The sequence below is a fragment of the Coturnix japonica genome, chromosome 7 (assembly GCF_001577835.2).
Source record: "Coturnix japonica isolate 7356 chromosome 7, Coturnix japonica 2.1, whole genome shotgun sequence".
In the NCBI taxonomy this organism is placed as follows: Eukaryota; Metazoa; Chordata; class Aves; order Galliformes; family Phasianidae; genus Coturnix; species Coturnix japonica.
Genome location: NC_029522.1, coordinates 20,625,513 through 20,646,818, shown reverse-complemented (window position 1 = coordinate 20,646,818; position 21,306 = coordinate 20,625,513).

Sequence of the window (21,306 nt, the reverse complement as noted above, 5' to 3'; positions counted from 1 at the left end):
AAGGTCACTGTGACTTCTATTTCACAGTTTGCATGTTCTGATGGTGAAGCAAAGCTCTTGAATATCAGACAACGCTCAGAGTTTGTGTCAGCAGGAAGAGCTATGCAGTTCCTAAGAAGACATACCAACTTTATGCAGGGTTTTCATAAGAAACTATGCTAAATCTGCTGTAGTGAAGGGTCTGGCCTGCTAGGAACAGCAAAGACTTGGGCTATAGTTGTTCCTGTGGTTTTCTGAATCCATAGAAGAAAATTAGTGTGTTCTCAGATTTTTCCTTCTCTGAAAAGCAAATCCTTCTGCTGTGGTAAGGAAGGAATGGAGGTTAGAAGCAAAGATGAAGGAGCCTTTCATTCAACAGAGAAGGCTTTGTTGATGTACAACACAAATCTGGTGAGTTAGCCACAGAGACCTCTCCTGACTTGCTTTAAACAGGGGCCCTTGTTACAGAACCTGCTTTCCATCTCTCATCTTCTATATGCTGTCTTTTCTGTGCAGTTTGGTTTGTCTCCTAAAAAATCATACCTGCCTTGTTCTCATAAGTGTGCACGTACACAACAGGGGATTATTGTCTCCCTGTGGGACAGGGAGGTCTTCTTCATGCTGTTGTTTAAAATTTAAAAAGCAGACTGTCTTAAGAAGGTAATTAAGATCCAGCAACAACATAAACTGTTCTTTAATCTCTTTAGTTTCACTTCCCATGCTGTGCATCTTGTTCTACCAGTTTCCATGCTCTTGCAAAACAGTTGCACAATGATTTCCTCTTAGCAACCAGCAGAACGAAGCTTGAGCTCACCTCCTTGGACATACCTTTCCTTAGACCCTTGATGTATTGAGTTTCCAGAAAACTTTGCCATCTTTTAATTGCCACAACTTTTGCAATAAATACTCATGGACATCCTCATACACAGTTATCAGAGAGATGCAGCAAATGATGTAGCCTGAAATGCCAAATCACCTCTTAACCGATTTCCTTGTTACATTTGACTTGCTACACACTGGCAATGCATGAAAAAAATATCTTAGCTTTAACCTGAGTCTTGATCCAAATGTTTACAGTAACATTATGGAATCCTCCACTGTCCAGTGATCGTGAAAGCTAAGGACATTTAAAAGGCCAGTGTCTGACTGAGATTTCCCCTTCAAATTAAGAGTTTTTGTGCGAGCTTGTGGTTCTGTTGGAAAGATGAGATAATAGAGACAGGTGATTCACTTACTAGGCTGTAGACTGTGACACAGGCAAAGCCAGACTGGATATCACATTACTTCACAGTAACACCAACACCTCTACACATGGATACACCTACCCCCATGGCAAAAAGCTGTTCTGAGCATTTCTCATCAGAACAATGGATAGGCATAAGAGCGGCACCGCACAAGGTGACACTTGTCAGAGCATTAGGGTCAGGCTAACTACAGATGATTTGGGAATTAGCAGTCCTAAAGCAACTCTTCTGGAAAGGTTTGCATGCTTGTGATCCCCTCCCATCACAGGGTGGAACAACTCCCACTCCTGTTCTGCATGATAACCTCCCCCTTTCCCCCACCCTTTTTTTTACCCCCCTTTTTCCCTGTGCAAAAATTACCAATAGAAGCAGTTAACATTTCATAAACACTTATTATTATTATTAATATTTATTTAAATAAGTAATGGTCATAATAAAAATGACTGTCAAATGTGACCTGAATGTAGGTGGGGAAAAACTCCGTGTAAATTAGCAGCTCCATGTGCCCCTCGCACACTTGAGCTACTTTCCCTCTTACAAATACAGCCAGACTTTGCTTAGTAACCTTCACCCAGATACAGTATTTCTCAAGGATACTGGTGATCCGTGGCTGTGGCTATGTTTAGCAGAGGATGCAAGACGGTTAATCTATTTAAGAAGTTCTTGCCACAATGAGTGTATTTTAGAAAGTACCATCTGGAAGGGTGGACTGAGCTTAGTGGGGACTTTTTATCCCTGTTCATTTGTAAAACAAAACAACTGTTCAAAGCTGAGAACCCATCCTCTCTATTGTACTTTCCATTTGACTCCCTCCTGGTGATGAAGCAACAGCTACTCACAGGTGATAACTGAAGTCCCCAAGAGAGAAACTAGTTAACGTCTTAATAATGTCTTAGCTATATTTATAATTCCATAGAGAGACTCTGAGCTGAGCGAGCCGAAGAAGCCACTGTGTTACATTGGAGCCTTTGATCCAAACGACCTCTGTTCTGGAAACCAGAAGTGCTTATGCTGCATAAATCTCTCTAACAAAAATACGTGTGACGTTGTCTGCACTATGGTGGAGAACAGCCATGGTGGGGTAAGTTCAGCTTCTGTTAAATAGGATAATCAGTGCAACAAGAGACTGATTATCAGATAGTCCATAGACGTGTTTGATGGTGCTGGTGATCTTATGCTTCCTAGAACCTGAAGTGTAACCCCCATACAGGTATGGTGGTTGTTGGAAGTGCAGAGATGCAGATGTTTCCTTGCTGCTGCTGCAGCTTGTGATCTTCCTGGGTCTTATCAGCTCACACCACACAGAGACCTCCTGTCGGGTATAGATGCTCAGCTGCAAAAGCCTGCCTCACAGTTGGCTTTTCATCACCTTGTACCTCTTTGACAAGGAGGCAGGGTAGTACCAATGGTAAATTTGTTTTCCAAGTCGAATGAAAACTGTAATTTCAAGTGTACATGCCTTGGCACCTCTCACAGCTTTCCAGTTTATAGGGATAGTGGCAGGGTGCTTGGCAAGGAAGGAAATATTTTGGTCATCCCACAATAAGGTGAGGTGACTGTTCAAGGCTGAATAATTGCTCAGCAGTTGGAATCCCTGCTGCCTGACCCTATTCACGTGACAAAACCACACAGTGTAACACCCTGTGCTGTTAAAGTTCTCCCAGACTGGAATATGCCACTGTTGCCGTGAATTAGACCACCTTGTTTCAGAGGCAATAGTATGATAAGCCATTGCTGTACCCCTTCTGACAAAAATAAATAAATAAGTAAATAAATAAATAAATAAATAAAGCCTTGTGTTTCCAAGGGTGTCACTTTCAAAACGTAAATAAAGAGTATCTCAGAAGAGAGCCAAGCTGGGTGAGTTGCAGTGGGTAGTCCTTTCCCTTTAAGGACTGAGTTAGTCACACATCTAAGCTCACAGCCCTGTCAGGGCATAAACTACCCAGCTGCATGGTCTCCCAGCCTCCAGCATTACCAGTTCATGAGGAAAGAATAAAACACAAAATGCAAATGTTTGAGTCACAAACAAAGGGTGGGTGAGGATTAGGTGAGGTCGTACTGACTAACCCATGTCAGCAGTAAGCAAGGATTGCTCCTATTTTGTCCTGAAGCAAATGAGCCTGGCTGTGCTGAAGCTCTGGATGGTGTTGGAAGGGGCTGCTGGGGCAGAAATGTCTGAATTCTGATCCCTGGCCACCTGACTAAAAGGTGTGTCTGGCCTGGGTTGACAGAGAGTCATCACAAAATCAGCCTATCTACAATACAGAGCAGAGCTGGGATATAATGTTGCTGCTGTTATATCTGGCGTAGATGAGCTGAATCCCTTCAGGCAGAGACAATTTATCTCTGGCACAAAATGATTCATTAGAAGCTGTTTCAAATAGTATCTTTGTATTGATAAGGTGTGTCCTGATGAATTTGTCAAGGACATAATTTCATTGTATTTTGTAATCTGATCTGTAAAGCTGTGCATAGAGTTAATGATAGTTTAATTGTCTATCTCCAGAGATGAGCAGAAAGATTTTTCTGACCAGAATCTTGGTCCCACCTTCAGTGTTTCTCATTCTTAAACAACAAAACAACTGGTAGTTAAAACAGTGTTTTCTCAAATGTCTTCTGAGGCTTTTAGGATATGATGCAATTAAGAATTTAATTGTGAAGCCAGGTATGGATAGCATAAGATTTGTCTCCAGTCATAATTCTGCTTACTCCAGACTATAGTTGATGGATATTTGTTAGTTCCAGCAGGGCCAAAGTAACTCCTCAGAGATGCAAGTTTAAGGCTGTCAGGATGTATTTAGAAGTAAAACAACTTACCTGTTCAGTCACAATGGCAAACAAGCACAAATATGAAAGTGTGTCTTCTTATCACATGCAACATGTGTGAGCGGGGTCTGAGACCTGGCTGCTTTGAATTCCCAGAAATTAGCTGATAATTTTCTAGCTGTGTGAAGATAAAACCACGTGCTTGCAAAGCCTGCTGTTAACTCTCTTTTGTGTGCATGCTGAGATACAGACAGCTCTGAAGAATGAGCATTTGGTGCAGTAGATTCTGGTCTTGACTTCAAAAGAATGAACAAAACTGTTATGCAGCAATTGCTCAGCAATGGGCAGTTGTTTAGTGCAAGGGAGAAATGGTTAATAATTCTTCATTTTTTCATTTACAGTGGGTTTAAATGTCTCAGGGTAATAGCATGGATTGTAATGTCTGACCACTATTTAAAGTAATTGCAAAATTCTAACTCACCTCAATGCGACCAAAATGAGAACTTGAACGTACAAATATCCCAGTGACATTCTTCAGGGCACTGAAGTCATTTCTGCATCCCCAGTGATGTAAGAAGTCCCCTTTCCCAGCTTATTCCTCATGAGTGGTGTGGTTTGGTTGGTCTTCCTGCACTTCACTCTTCTAATGATTGCCAACAGGACAGTTCCTCACTGACAAGGCCACAGTTTCTGCAGGCTGTTACCACACTCAACTCCTGACTTCCTGCACCCTGCAGGACAGATGGCCCTCACTGAGCCTCAGTATAACAGGCATGTTGTTTTGTTTAAACTGAAATTACAAGCCACTCCATCCAGTGAAAATATTTGCACTTCATGTGCTTGCAGGCTTCCAGAAGCCTAAACCTGACATCCCAGAACGTTCAACCAATTTGATCTGCTTGAATGGTTTGTATCCTCTCTGCTCAAACCTTTCTCCTGCAGATACACACTTTTTTTCCCCAAGAGTTTTTCTTTCCCCAGAGAGCTACATTTGAATGCTGGTGAAGCACAAATGGAACTTTTGTGCATCTTTAAAACTGGCACTGGGGAATTGGTGTACATGACAGAAGATGGTGCTGCATTCGGGAATGTTTTGATGCTCCGTACTCTTGCTCAAAGGAAATCAGAAGCAAATTGCTCTGGAGTGCATCCCTATAATGTTCTAGTCAAGATGTACTAGTCTAACATCTGTTATTTTCACATGCTGCACGCCTTTTCACTTGTGCAACCCCAGTTTGAAAACTGCCAAGGAAGGCAGGCAGCTTTTCCATGACCTTGGACTGAGACTGGAAAGGAATGTGAACCATGAGAGCTGCTTTTGGTATTGATTAGGACTGATGGAGCTCAGAGAGCTTTCCAAGTTTATTCCACAGAGCAGTCCAGACCATGACCTTTTACCAATGGATTTCTTAATGTTTGCCTAGGAAAGAAGGTGCTGTCATTTCCTTTAATCAGGATGCTGGCTACTAGGCACACAGGAGTTGAAGTATGTTACCAGTAGGGATTAAAAGGAAAAATAAAAAAGAGAGAGAAAAGAAAAATAGAATGGAGCTTTTTGAGTGGAGTGAATGGAGCTCCCACAGATGGCATTTCTCTGACAGTAGTTGTACAAACACCCAGAAGGCAGTTGTGTGAGTCCTGTATATGGTGTATCTCCCTTGTAGCGTCTCTCACGGCCATGCTGTGAGCTTCACTACTCTTCTCATCAGCTCCTTCTCAAGGAACATCCCTTGCTTTGCTCCTCGTGCAGCGATAAGGCCTTGCAGTTAGGCCAGGTGCCAGCTGGAGCAGTTGCCCAGCTTTATTGCCTTTGAAGAATGCTGGTGTTTAGTAGCTCTGTTCTCCAATTCCTCTTTTTAAAAGCACTTTCAGTATTTAAGTTGCGCTTGTGATATTGCTGTAAAACCAGGCTTCACTTTTAGCTTGTATGTATACCTCTTCACATGGGAGACAACAGCTCCTGAAGGGAACCCTCTCCTTCCCTGAACTCCACCAGATACCATTGCGAGTCCCACGGATCTCCCTCCCAAGAGCAGCTGTGAAACAAAAACATTTCTAAACAATCAGTCATGCAGAAAAAAAAACTTCAATGCTGCATTTCTATTGTTTCTCAGTGGATGTCTTCTGTTTCCTGAGGTCTGTTGCAAGTGCCTAATCCCAGCTGTCAAACTAGAGTTCCTGCCACAGCCTGAAAACACCGGCTGGTTTCATCTAACCAGGAACCTCCAATCTGCACTGTTTCTGTTTGGCAATCAGTCAGCATCAGTTTCAAGGCAGTGAGGACTGAGGGCAGCTCCACGAAGAGGTGGTTGCTTCTTTGCAGCTGGATCCAAAGATGAATTTGCCCGGTTCCCAGCACCTGCCACGGTATTTGTATTAATGCTGGTTCCCTCAGCCGTTCCGACTGCTGCCAGAAAGCTCGTTCTGTAGCTGGCAAACGTCCTCATCTCTTCAGGCCATGATTTAACCTTGCCAGTTAAAGGCTGTCATAACAGCTGGCGGGGGCTGAGGGAGCGCTTCCCCTCGTGCCAACCAGCACGGTTTTATGTAAAATTAAAACGAGAAGCGTGGCTCCCGTTCCCCCGCGGGCATGGCGAGGAGCTGTTTGATTTTAATGCTTCCCCGGGGACGAGGAAGTTTCCTCCATCGTGTTTTACCTCAGCGCCCCGCCGATGCCCCCTCCGCGCTGTGGCTAGAGGCCGCGGCTGAGGGCGGCGATGGCTGAGAGCTCGGCGCCATCTTCTGGGCGCTGCGGAGGGGCAGAACGCGGTGCTGGAGAGCGACCAACATGTGGCCTCCCACTCCTTAACTTGGGCTTCTATCCCTTATAGACTTGTGTTTCTCAAGCAGTTCAGGGGCAGAGGAGCTGATGTGATACATAATGTTTGCTGGATGCTGGAAAATTTGGTGCTGGTGGAGCATTGAGCATTCATGCGCTGAGGTTTCATGTTGTGTGGCGCTTCATGCCCTTGCAGCTCCTTGGGCTGGGCCATCCAGCAGCATGCTAATCGTGAGAAAGCTGGAAAGAAAACATACAAATCTTACTTGTGTTTCTCATTGGAGACTAGAGAAATAATGATCATAGCTTTGTATCCACTATGGCTAAGGGAAAGTGGAATGGAAGGGGGAAAAGCTGTCCCTGTGCACTGAACCAACAAACCCAACGAGGCAACAAGCTCATGAAGCATCTCAACAGTGCTGCAAAATACCATCATCGTGACACAGCACAGAAGGTCACCTGTAAGTTATATATCTGTGTGGCACAGAGTTGCAAAAGGCCAGATGGAAGGTGCTTTGGTTGGATGAAGGTGGAGGGGTGTGTGCTGTGCTCGTGCACTGCTGCCATCGGCCTTATGTTCTGGGGGGTGAAGTTGGATCTCAGCATTGCTCTGAGTGTGAGTCTGGTGAGATTTCCACTTGCCATCTGTCTGAATTCGGGCTCCTCACAGAGTCAGGGGGCATAACATCCTGTCAATGCTGAGCACTGACTGGCATCAGGCTACTGACTTGGTGTGGCTATGAGCAAGTTATTTCCTCTGTCTGGAGAAACTTCAGGTCCCTGAAAGCCAGAGAAGCCTGTGTCTAACATGAAAGAGAGGTTGGGAGTGGAGCTGCTTGTGTTGTGGTAAAGGAATGTTTTGTTCTCAGTTTATTGTCTTTTATTACCTGTCACATCAAAGAAGAAAATAGCAGACTATCAGCAGAGGAGAAATGCCTTTTGAGGAATAGTTAGTTCACTGAAATATACAGTTTAGTGGAAGGAAATTATTTGAGAACCTGCCTATGTTCAGTGAATTGTTTGGGCCAAAAATGAGAGGGAGAACTTTTATCAGGGAATGTTTTGCTCTGACAGCCTCGGAATACAATGTGACACATTTTTAAGAAAATAATGTTTAAATCATGACAAATTACAGGGAGGAAAGCAAGACATTTAATGGGGCTTGGAGTGGAGAAAGGCTTGAAGTTGACTGAAAAATCCTGTAAAAAAGAATCTTCAAATTTTCTGCTTGTGATCGGCATGTTTTATGGGTTGTGAGCATTGCCCAAAGCCCCCAGGTGTACAGCATAATAAACCTAGGCTGATGACAGGGCTCCCTAATCTTTTTTTTACTGCAGACAAGAAGCAGCTTTATCCTAAGAACTGCTTGAAGCTGATGCCTATATCTACAGCTGCTCAGCTGGATTGTCTGTAGGACACCAAGTGACCCTTCAGAAGGCCTGTGTGCCTTGCCTTCCTTCTCAAGTAGAAACTGCTCAGCATCAGACTATGGTGACACAGAGTTTTGTGTTGCTTGAATAACCGTAGGAGGGAGACCCACTTTCTAAGACAAACAGTGCCAGATTGGAGCCTTTTCCATTTAAGATAAATTGTGTTGCATTCCTGCTGTGTTCTAAGCTGTTTGAATTGCAGATAGATTGTCATTTGGAAAAGTTCCTAATGTGCAAACCCTGTCTATTTGTTAATTCTGTAATGAGCCCTGAAGCCCTGGAGAATGAGGGAGAAACTGCTGCAGCTCTTTCACAGGATCCCTGAGGTGGCTGTGAGGTCCTTATGCTGAGAAACCGTAGCTCTCTTTTTTTTCCTTGAAATGGAGAGAGAGTGCTTGGTGGCTAATTTGTGTGTGCTGGTGGGGAAATGGGGGTATCCTTCTGTAAGGACTTAATTATGCATATGTAGGGACAAGAGTCTTAATGGAAAAGATGAATCTCATCTCCAAAGCCTGGGTCATCTGTCAAACTGTGCATGTCTGTGAAGGAGTCTCTCCTGTCTTCTGGACTGTACTGCTCTGTATCCTTGACACAGCAGCAGCAGTGAGTCATGATGAGCGCTGTGAGTTGGGCTGCACATCTGTAACACTGCCGGTGTTACAGATGCCACATTAGAGGAGCAAATGCCAGTCCCCTGGCCGGCCATGCAGTGGCACTGAAAGCAAAGCTAAATCCCAGAGGTGAGCTCTTGCAAGGAGTGCACTGGTTACAAATGAGGTGCTGGATGGGCTCTATTACGTGCACTGGGAAGACTGAGAGGGAAGGTGGAAGGAATTCATCAAGTACAATGCGCAGAGCATCAGGAGATCTGCTCAGCCCTGCATCATCTGGGACGTGGCTCTGCTAACCCAATTGCTCATGACATGCTCCCTAGTATCCTAGCACACCAAGGCTGTACCCAAGGAAAAGTTAGTGCTTTGGATGCTTGCTTGGTTTGCCCTGAAGAAAGACAAAGAGTTCAGCTTTCCTTTCTGCAAGAGAGATGTATTTTCATCCTTCTTTTTTCTTCAGTGGAGCAGACACAGGAGTGGGACATAGGACTGAGTGTACAGTGTATTCAGTCCTAATGGAGAAAGGCAATTAAACCATCAACTTTCCAGCTTTTTCCAGTTTCGAGGTAAATACTAATCAGGTAGCATTGCCCAAAAGATTTGCTAAAAACCTTGAAAAAACATGAATGCAAGTTTCCTTTCTGTTTGTGTTAGATATTATCAATGCAGTTACTAGGCAAACACAGAGTAAGCAGAACCCCTGACCTCCTCAAATTAAACAATTCTCTCCGGATGAATTTGAATTAAAATAATCCTGCTGGCAAGGGAGGTTCCTGTTCTGCTTTGGAATTACAAATCAAGCATTATGAAAACAATGTCTCTGACCTTGTGCCCCTTTTCCAAGCATCATCTGCCCTGTTCTTGTACAGAACATCCCACCCTGGTATTACATCTCTTACCCTTCTGTGTGTATGGACACAAAGGAGGTGCACCAGAGCAGAGGTATTTTGGATTGGCAATTGGCTCAATTGTCAGGTAACCCCGGAGTGCCTGAGTTTGTGTGCTATATCATACAGGATATGCTTGCTGCAGTGTGGGATTATCATCTGCTCACATATCTTTGGTTGCCTCAAATCATTATTCTTTCCTCTGTGTCTTCAAGGAACGTAGCTGCTGCAACTAAACCGCCTCTGATTTTCTACCTTCTGAATGAGGAAATAGATAGATTTTGACTACCATGTTTGGTCTTTCTATCAGTAGAGGAATCATAGGGCACTAGGTCTGCTATACAGATGTGTGTCCATCCTGCAGCACATAACAACACAATTCTGAATCTGCCACTTTTCAGTGAGGGGCTGAGGGTACAAGCAGAGCTACAGTAAGACTCTGTGGAGTCCTTTGGTATTACATAAGCAACAGGCAGAGTCCCTGAGACAGGAAGGGAAAGAATCAAAATGACTTAGCTGGTCCTAAAATACAACCCAAAAGTTCTTGGGATGCAGAATATAGTTTTTCTTTCAAATTTATTACTGGCTCATCCTCTCAGCAGGCAGGAAGGTACAGGCACAGACCAGCTCCTGCTGGTCACAGCCTCTCCTGCTTGTGCTTTACATCAGCATTCTCCTCACCTAGCAGGTATATTGCTTTCCTCCTCTGCTGTCTGGCTCTGATTGATACTGTCATTTGTGTATTGAAACAGCCAGAGCCTATAAATCCTTCCAAACACCCTATTATTAAAAAGACATCTCACCTTCAACTTTGGGCTGGTGAGAAGGGCTCATTGTGCTTCTGTTTGTTAGCTGTGCTTATGCAGGCAGTGTCTCTTGGGGCCAGAGATTACGCTCGGATGTGCTGTGTAATAGGGTCAGTGAGCTGGCTGCATGCGTCAAAAGAGATCTTGAAGGCAGGCAGACCTCTCAAAGGCAGCAGCTTTCAGAAAGTGAGGTTTTTACAGCTGTGCTGGGAGGTTTGGTCACATGTGGTGGGCATTTGTGACTTCCAGGTGACACCAGCCCAGGGAATCATTTATTCCCTACCTATGGTAAAGATGGTCATAAAACCAGAGGCTCTCCTTAGCCAGTGCTAAGGCTGACTCACTAAGGTGCTGTGCCACTTTGGGGACAGAACGTGCCAAGGTGCACAAGGCAAGCGCTGCCCTCAACTGGTCTTCAGGCTTCTCAGCCTTCTCCTTCCTGTGTCCCAGGGATCCTGCATCTGCAGAGGTGGTAAAACATGGACCAGCCCCACACCAAGCCTACAGACCACACTCAAAGACTCCTTCAGGATGAGTCAGATCCATACAGATATGGCACTATTGATTGTCTGCTCTATATCACCTCTGAAAAAATAATGCTGAAATATAAATGTCTCTCTCTGCCCAATTGGATGGAATCTCCCTACGTTTGAGAGATTTCATCCCCATTTTTTATTATTTCTCCTCAGGCTGAAGGGTCTGGTTTAGGGCCAGCATAATAACTATCATAACTTTGTCAGGATGACACATCAGTATGGTGCCAATCACAGTTATAGAGACCCTGGGACTACTTCATCACAGCAGCTTCACTCCAAGGCTCCTTTTAATCTGTCCTAATAAAATCTAAATGACAGTAGCTGTTCCAGTCATGAACCAAGAAAAGCCTCTCATATTATTTCTTCCCATTTTTTTTCAGTGTTGGGTTCTCCATTTTATACTGACTAATTTATATGTGAGAGCTGACATCCTCTGGAGCCGGCAGCGTGTGTCTGAAAGATGTGGTGCTTCTGTTTAGTGCCTCTTTTTCTTAGCAGATAGGCTGTTTACACAGCACTATGGGAAATTGTATAGTTGAGCCATTGCCACCTTCTTCAGAATTCAGTCTGAATTTTCTGATGCTTATATGGGTGGTTTTGACCAGGAGCTGTTACCCAGTGTGGATGTGGACTTGGCTGTCAGCGATGTGACTCCCTTGTGGTGCTGAGGAGCCAGACTGCCTTTCAACCCCATGTTAAGTGAGGAGACCCAGCAAGTTCTATCATGCTTTCACTTTTCTCTCCAGAGGAAAATAGTAGAAGGAGAACTTTAAAAAATCTGCACAGCCTTTTCACTTTAAGCATGAGTGGCATGAGATGAGCGGTCTTGCTAGGAAAAGGCCTTGGACTGTAGGGCAGTTTGCAGTGGTTTTTAGATCCTGCAGGCTGCACAGTCTATAGACATAGACTTGACTCTGTGAAAATAAAACCTCTTTGGCAGTAAGATTCAAGCCACAATAGTCAGTCTCAGCCTTCCTGAAGTGTGAGGGGTCAGGGAGCTGTTTGGAAATCCTGTGGCTTGAACCTCAGTCAGAGCTATTTCTAGCACTGAACACACTAGGACTGGGATCGTGCCCATGTCTTTTTCTTATTTTTCATTTAACCCGTTGTTGGCTGCTGTGTTGTACTGCTTTTCAGACCAACTGAGAGCAACTGATGATGACTGCAATGAAAGTGAATGCGTATAATTTCTGGTGGCTGCAAAATCCATCCTTCTCCATCAAGACATCATACTCAGCATAGTTCAAACAGATACTTCTCACCTGAAATGTTCCTCTGTCTGCTCCTAGCAGAAAGCTGGAGAATGGCCTGAATCATTAAGTCTCTCAGAGGCCTCGGGGATGGATGCTAGCATAGGAAGGGTGTCAATCCACTGGGGCGGATGCTGTCCCAGTACAAATATGTCACATGAGAAAAGCTTGTGAGTCAGGGTTCCGTGCTATGGGGTGGGCAAGGGCATGGCTTCTGACCCAGACCCCAGGCATTGCTAAGTTCCCATCAGAAGGCTATGCTGGCAACATGTGAATACAAACCATGTGCCAAGGAGGTAGGGTATGAGGACTGCTGACCATTCTTCCCTCAGTTAATGTCATCCCCAGGCATATCTGCACTGTTCTGGTAGATCAGCTCCAGCTACTGCACCAACACAGCCCTCCCCTTCAGCTTTAGGACTTTTTCTCCTTTCTTTTAGCAATTGACCAGCTCACAGATGTAAGTTAAGGGCAGTGAATTATAATCAACACATTTTTCATCTCCATTCAGAATGCATGGCAGGGAAGGCGATATCCAGGGTTTTATTAATACTGAAGTGGTGAAATGTCACCATCTCTGTGGTACGAGCAAAACTTGATATACACGAGTATAATAGAGATCAGATTGAGACCCTCAGACTTCATTGTCAAGGGCCTGCAGGAATGTGTTGCATTTTCTTCCCTACTGATGAAACTGAAGTCCTGGGGGAAATGAGTTGTTTGATCTCATCTGAATTCTTTTTGGAGTAGTGCTGCCTTCAGAAACTCTAAGTAGCAGCCTGTGCCTCTCTTCTTGTCAGTCTCAGCTGGAAAGACAAGGAAATGGATGGGCTTGGAACAACATTTCTGGCATCTCTCAACCATCCGTGTTATCTCATTTAACTACAAGAGGGATTGGTACTGGAACCATCTGTTTGTCGTGCCTGTATGGAGAAAGAGGTAACGTTTAGAAGACAGAGTATGCATCCAAATCCCTTTTGCTTTTTAGGGCCAATTCCAAATAGACCAACTTGAAGAAGATGACATTTTTGATTACATTTCCTGTCATTATACAATGCTCAGTTTCCTTCCATCAAGCTACATTTTTCTGTATGAATATTTCGTTCAGCCTGTTCAAGACCAGGTTGCATGGGGCTTTGGGCAGCCTGATCTAGTGGGAGGTGCCTCTTCTCAAGACAGGAGTGTTGGAACTGGATGATCTTTGAGGTGCCTTCCAACACAAACTGTTCTAGGATTTTGTGATTCCATGACTGTGATTCTGTGATTCCATGTTTCTGTCATTCTAAAGTAAAGGGAGCCTTGATTCTTTTGCCTGTGAAGATTGTTTTATTTAGATAGTAAGATAGCTGTTCTGACTGCTGCTGCTGTAGGAGATGAGAAGGAAAGCCTTGTATATGGGAGCTGGGAAGCTGGACAGACCCAAGCCACTTCGTTCTCTGTGTCTCACTGGTTCTCACCTGTTTTTTGTTTCAGGAATCTTCTGGGATCCTTTTATCCCATGCTCATTTTGTAAGACTGTCTGTCCTTCAAAGATCTTATGCTGTGGCAGGCAGAATAGTGACCAAGATGATTTCCCTTGGGTGGATTGTTCCTATCACTCCTGCCCTATTCACTCGAGAGGATCTCTGCCTCTTCCTCTTCCCTGAGGTTTATTTCTCTCTGAAAAATCCATAGATAATGTGGATATTGTTCGCTATTTAAGACATGAGCCTACCTCTGAAAAATAGATGGGTTGAACAAGTCCCTTTCCTTTCCTGTACATCTGGCTTTCCTTTGAGACAAAATGTTCAAAACCACATCCCACAGGAGCAGCCTGCTTCATTAGGAATTGGGAAATACGTTGCAATCTGAGGATAGATTAGTTCTGAGAGGCACAGTGTTTCAGATTCCTTGAGAGCTGCCTCTCCCTGCCAGTAGGTGTTCTTGCCCCACTCTAAATTACAAATCTGGCTCCCCATCTGTCTCCCCAAGGACAACCTTGTTATATCACTAAGGGAAAAACAAAATGACATGTCTGGTACCAATTTTTTGCAGCAGAGAGTCTGAGTAGTTCAGCGGCTGTTTTCTGGGTGGATAAGAACCTTGCTTCTCATTTTCAAGGGACCAAATCCTCAGCTGAATCTCATCCATCTAAAGATTTTACAAAGTGCCTGGAGCTTACTAGAGACTAATGTTACCCAAGGACACTTTCTCTTGTCTATAGCTTTTTGGTTGATCACTTCAGAACATAATAGACAGTCAGTTCTGAAGTCTTGCAAACCTCTAAGGGGGTAACCAAGGCTCAAAGGGTTGTGATAATTACAGTGACATCCTTTTAAACCCCTTTCTTTTCTCTTACTGCATTTTAAATCATCTGCCTCGCTGCTTGCCTTTTAACATGTATTATTTGGTTACAGTTTCTGGCATAGAGCAACCAAAGTTCTGTTTAGGGGCGACTGGTGTATGAATCATTACCTGCAAGGCTTGCAGTTAAATAGTGGGTTATAGTACTAATTAAGGTAAATGTCATAGCAAGAGCATGCTGACGTTGTTGGAATTAATGGCCCAGAGCATTACTACTTAGCACACCTTTTGAAGTTAATGGAATTGTATTAATTGGGATCTTGGAGGGACTGAGGGACACAGAGTACATCACTCCTGAGCAGCACCTCTGTTATTACATTAAGTCTGGAATAGCATCCAAGTTCCTGCTGCCATTTGTGCTCCTCTTGTACAGCCATTTCACAAATGGATGGCTCTGATGAGACTCGGGGGAAGGTTGTTTGGTCCTAGGGTAAAAGGTGAAAAAGACTGTTCCACTTGCAGCTGCAGAGAGTCATTCTGCTTCAGAAACCAGAGCTGGGAGCTGCCAAACTGCCACTGGCGCAACCCTGAGGGAGCAAGGAAGTAGGACCAAAAATATTCTGTGCTCTTGTCCCCAGGTCTGGTTCTGCACGTCATCCTTCCCTGCACTGAGCTTGTTCCAAATGAACACAACCCGGGGTATTGCTACAAAGCACAGTGTGGGAGCATTAAAAAATAACGGTGTGTGTCAGAGATATTAAGTGCTTTGGGGTATTTGTCAGCTGCTGTAGCAGTGAGACCCATGCGGTGGTCAGACCTGAAGCCAATACAAAATTAATTTTGGCATAGCAAAAATTGGTTCATGGAGGGCATCTGCTTTCTTTGGGAAATGGAACAAAACAGCTGAGAAAACGGATGCTTTTCACTGGAAAACCTGAACTCAAAACTTTTAATAGAATGCTTTGTGCAGCTGGGGAGAAGGAAGAAAAAAACCCAGCAGTTTTCTACTGAGAATTTTGATTTCAGACCAGAATGTTCTCGTTTTCATCCGCATTTTCCACTGGGGGAAATAATTTTTAAGCAGCTTTCATACAAAGTAATTAACCACGGACAAAGAGTAGATGATTTCAGAAGAATAGGAACACATACTATCTCTAGATAATGACATTAAATCCGTTATGCATAGGGAATGGAAGTTCTTATGGCAACGTAGAGTGGCTGCGCTATTTTATCTTTGTCCAGTCCAGATTTGGAAAAAAGATACTTAGCTATAATATAGCACTTTCTCTGAATTAAGAAGAGTGCAATTATTAATCGTCCTTCACATTATCAGGATGTAGGTTCACAATTACCGTTGACTACATTTACAGACTTTCACATTATCTCCTGGGTTAGCACTGGGAAATTTTAATAATTGCTTGAAGTGATGATGATTGGATGTCAGCTTACTCTCACTCAGCACAGAAGCTGGAACAACAGCATGTCTGGGCTGGTGCTGCCCACATGGGAAGCTCCCTGTCAGCTTCATGCCGTCCTCTTTTGCTGCCTCAGACACCCGGGAGGCCTGACTGCTATATCCAGAGCTCAAGTATGGTGCTGGTCTGCAGCTGGGCAGGAGCTGGAACACATGAGCCTTCATTCTGCTACAGACTTTCTACCTGATGTTTGGCACATCCCTTACTGCTGAGCATGCTGTACCACAGCCTGTAATTGGCTGCAGAGTTTGCCAGCAGAAAGTCTCTGTGTGCAGGATAACTTCTTTCAGGACTTCTTACTCTGACCTTTGCTTGCAGAACTGCTTTGCTCCCAAGCAAGCACGGAGTGCTCCTTGCTGTTTAAACCTATTGCAGTTCTGTTTGAATTGAAAGATTCCTCTGTTCCTCAGTGGAGTGTGTTGTAAAACAGTCAGTGACATTTGTTAAATGGAGAACACACAGGGCAAGGACTCCATCAGCTCCGAGGAGACAGTGAGTAATGGTTTCTTAATGTCTGAGAGCTTTAAAGCTACTGTAATATTCTTCAAAGTCAAGATAGCGTGGTGGGGCCCTGCACTGCTATCCCGTGTTCAGGGGCAGGCCATTGCTGAGTGTGTAGCCACTCACCATTCTTCAGCAGCAGCTATGCAGAGATGAAAGAATTAACTGCTGTGCAGCATGCATCACAGAAGAGACAGATTTATTATTTACTTGCAAGCGTGCCTGTACCACCCATCACTCAGCTTGTTACCCATGCCTGCTAGACACTGCTCTGCACTTCCAGTTGTGTCTGCTCTGCCCTCTTTCTGACACAAATCAATATCCTAAGGCTCAGTGCATTTTGGAAGGAGGTAGAAGATGCGCAGCCTTCACTACTGAAGAGTGAGCATTAGGGAAGTGCTTGCCCGTAGTCAGATGGAAACCTGCAGTACAAGTTGGGTGAAGATCTCATTTTGGATCCCTTAGGCCTCTTACCTCCATCCAAGGTTAAGACACAGTCTTCTCTGACTGAGGACCACATGTGTGGAGCTCTTAAAAGAAAGGGCAGGGCTGTAACTAGTTTATGAGTCTTGTATTTGGTCTCTTCTTTCATATACGTGGGTCTTGAGCTAAGGAGATGAGTCTGTCCTGAACACATTAGGGTGTGCAAGTCTCTGCTGCAGCCATCATTACTTCTTTTCCCATGCACAGAACAGGGCTGAGCCAGTCGACTTCATTTGTCACAGATATACAAAGATGCATATTAACACTATTAGAAACTTGGCTAACTACTGTGTGGTAATGATCTGCACAGTTTTAGCTTCAGAATCTCTGGGATGGACTGAAGCAGAGTGATAATTTACATCCTCAAACCTGTTATTTACAAGCAGTCATGTTCATCATCTTCCTGTAGACAGATTGGAAGAGCTGTACATTTGCCACATACAGTCTATTGAGTTAATGCTCATGAGAAATGTAGTACAAAACATTCATTTGTCCTGGAAAATTGAGCCCAAACAGTACTGTCAAGGAAATAGGTGCAAAACCTGAAAATAGGTGGACACACTCTACATGGTCTTTACTATAAATAATTTACTGCCCACATAGACACAACAGAAGAAGCAGGAGGGAAATTGGGTCTCCTGAGTGGCAGTTCACCTTATTAATCACTGCCACCAGTGACTATTTAAGTACTAATTGGAGGCTAACTGTGGGTCATGAGAAATGAACCAGCTACCAGATAGGCATGATAGCACTGTGCATTTATTCCCTTACTGATCATATAGACCTAAAATTTCATCCCTGGCTTTCAGTAAGTGTAAGGACTATTGACAGTTTAGGGTAGATCTGGAAAATAGCTCTGCCTTGTTTGTAAGGAAAAAATCAAGTGTGTATGTATGTGGGAACACAGGCGTTACGTGAGATAAGGTACAAAGTGTGTGGGAAATGAGGTCTTTGAATATTTGCACTTATTGCTTTCTGGACACCCTCATGAGGGCTGTGTTGTTCAGTACGACTCACCCCACACAGGAACATTTGTAAGAGCAGAGACTGGTGACGGTCTGTTCTTTTCCTTTGAAAACAAACTGGTGTTTTGACACCATAATTCCCCAGCACTTGTGGCTTACCACCCAGATACCTGAGTTTAAGGAAGGGGTGCATTTGCAGCTATTTTCTGTACTATGTCTCACTTCCCTGCAAGCTGACCAGGCTCCAGTGAAGTTGTTATGGACCCACAAGAAGGAATTGCCAGTTCTTCCATGAACTGCCTGTGCAAAGGAAGAGGACAAGCCTCTGTAACAGCTTTGTGTCCCAGTTTCTCCTTCCTTCACAGTCCTGTTTCCTGCTGTGAGTGGAAAGCATCAAATACTGTGAATCCCGGTGTGCTGTGGCTGATGGGCAGAGCTACTGGCAGGCTCCTATAGTCTCAATCAGAACCTAGGGCACAAGCCTTCCTGCAGTCCTGCTGTAAGGCTGCCATTCAAAACACATCTTTTCTTTCTGCTTGGCTGTTACAGTGAATTAGAGGGAGAAGTCTTTACCCCTTTGTTCAGGGCTACCTGACGGTAAGCAGGTTGCCAATTTCTCCATACACTGCATCTGCCTATTTTGCTGTGTAGGCTTGGATCAGCCAAACCTAGGAAATCTGAAGTGCCCAATGAAATGGGGCCTGATGGGGTCATGGCAACCGTTGCATAGTCGTGGGGCTGGCAGGGCACCTGCTTGCCTGGCTGTTCTTCCAGTCCTGCTTAAGTATCTCAGTGCTGTGCTAATACACTAGGGATATGTACTAATACTAATCAAAACATGTCTTCCATTGTGATCCTTTGCTAGCACTGCTGGGTGTTTTAAAATACCTTCCTTAGACCTGATGCTCTCTGACTGTTATCTTCATTTCCCTCACAGCAGCTAGGTGCATTTTCTCTTTTAAGTGAGTATTTCAGAAATCTGGAGGTGGTGAATGCTCTATATTTTCCAGAATCACTTCTATTACTGTCTGCACATTATCTCGCCCTTTCCCAACCAGAGATATAGACCCTGTCACAGCACCGGGCTCCTCCCTCCCTTCCCTGCAAAGAAGCAGGAGGAAAAAAAATTGCTTCATAAATTCCACTATTTCATCACCTGCTGACTCCAGTTTGCCTCTGTGATTTTTACTGGAGTAATTGTCTTGTTTACTTTCTGTCTGGTGCAGGTTTGTCCACAGTGCCCTGTGCTTTCTGTGAGCCTCTCTGTAAGTCTGATACTCAGTATCTCTTTCCGGTTTCTTAATCATCCTCCTAACTCACTTCTCTTTGTTTTTATAGGACTTCTGGTTCCCTTGCTAGGTAGTTCATATCTTTAATGCAATTCTTTTTATTGCCTGTACTCCTCTTTACCTTCTGGCCTAAACACATCGGCCTCTAATGCCTTGGGTTTTGCTCCCAGTCTAGACTCTGTAATTAACACTGAGCTCTCAGCAGGTGAAGCAGTAATTTTACAGAGTTGCCCATGGCCCTGTGCGTGTGAGAGAGCATCCAGGGGCAGAACCCTGCTTTCTCTTTTTCTAAGCTGCCTCTGCCACTGATGCTCCAGAGGCCCCTCCTACACAACACCACAGCAGCTTTCCTTTTCTGCAGTCTATTGTTTTTTTCCATAGCTGTAACTAATCCCCACTTGGACAAGCAGGTGAAGTGTGATAATGTATGTGCACAATTTCTTTTGCTCCAGCACCAGGAACAAATCCAAGCAGGGTTTCACCCCGCATCTCAGTCTTCAGCACGCACTCATGTCAGAAGTGATGCAGTTCCTCCCTATGAACCACAGCTGGGGGCCTGGTCCATGCAGTGTGGCTTGGGGTGCTAACCTGTGTAAATGGCAAATAGACCCTCATCCAGTTCAGCATCACTCCCGCTGCTGCCTGTGGGTCCTTCACAGCAGAGTGTGCTAAAAAGAGAATAAAGACTACAGATGAATTTTCTCCTAACCCCTGACAGAGAACTTTTCCTCTGATCAATACATTGGCTCATGTCCACATGAGTATCTGTACATGCAATGCAGAAATTCTTCATCTGCACACAGGACTGTTAACAGGAAGGGAACATCTTCACAGGCAGCTTGTTAACTAAGTGAAAACAGAAATAGTTTCTCCTTCACTTTGCTGAGCCAAAATTACGTGCTTTTCTTGTCACCTAACTTCCTGTCTTCCTTTTTTCCTGTGTCAGTAAGAATGCTAGCAGGATAACTTTCTGCTGAGGGCTCGAGAGGCCAGATAGCTGAAGAGTTGTGGAGTTTTTCAAGAAGACAAAGATCTCGAGGAACAATTATGGCTTTTTTTATAAAGCCAAAAAGCTATGCCAGATGACTCCATCTTCCTGCTGGCTCAGAAGATACAGAGATGCTTTTAAGGCCTTACAGGTGCTGGTATGTGCATGCTGCATTTTGTGTCTAGTGTTGCTCTGCTTTATTGCTTGAATTCTGAAGCACCAAAGCTTGCATTGAAGTGGAAGTGACTAAGAACAAATAAGAGATAAAGACAGGATTCCGCAGTAGTTACAGTTCTGACACAACTCAAAAGAAAGTGTGGATTTTTGTTTTAGAGAAGAGAATGGCACTGAAAACTCCCGGGTTCTTTTGTATTCAAAACCAAAGCATGCCAAACAAACCTAATTGCTTTTTTTCCTGTGTACCATTACAAAAATTAATAGATGTAGGTAAGAACACAGCATGAAACACTATGGAATAAAGTGTGGAATAAAGAATTAAGGCACTGTTTTATGAGATGTTAGAAGCAAGCAAAATTAATTTTGGTTGGCTGAGATGTAAATGCTACCCGAGGCCTCAGAGACACGTTTCAGATTGCTAGAATATAAAATGCATATTCCTGTCTTGAAAGGATATGCGTGTGGTATTGGTTGCTGTGATTATTTATTTATCTGCATATGTATTCTACCCTGCTGGAAGAGACAAAACAGAAGTGAAGAGTGTTCTGAGCAAGCCTTCTAGCCTGTGTTGCAGCAGGATGTTGGCAAACAGCTTCCCGAGCCTGCTGGTGCAGGAATCCTCTGCCCCACCTGTAAGCCATTCAAATGCAGGCTGAGAAAATTGCATCTCTTCCAATGAAAGGGGTAGGAGATGGGTGGATGAATTCCCTGCTAGAAGTGTTGGTCTCTTTGCAGTGACTAGAGGGACCGTCCCAGTGAGCAGAGACCAGGTGTAGCTTCTGAGTGGTTGAGAAGTGAGAGGAATTGCAGAGCCCTTGCAGGGATATTTAGTGTCAGTTACCCAATCACTTTCA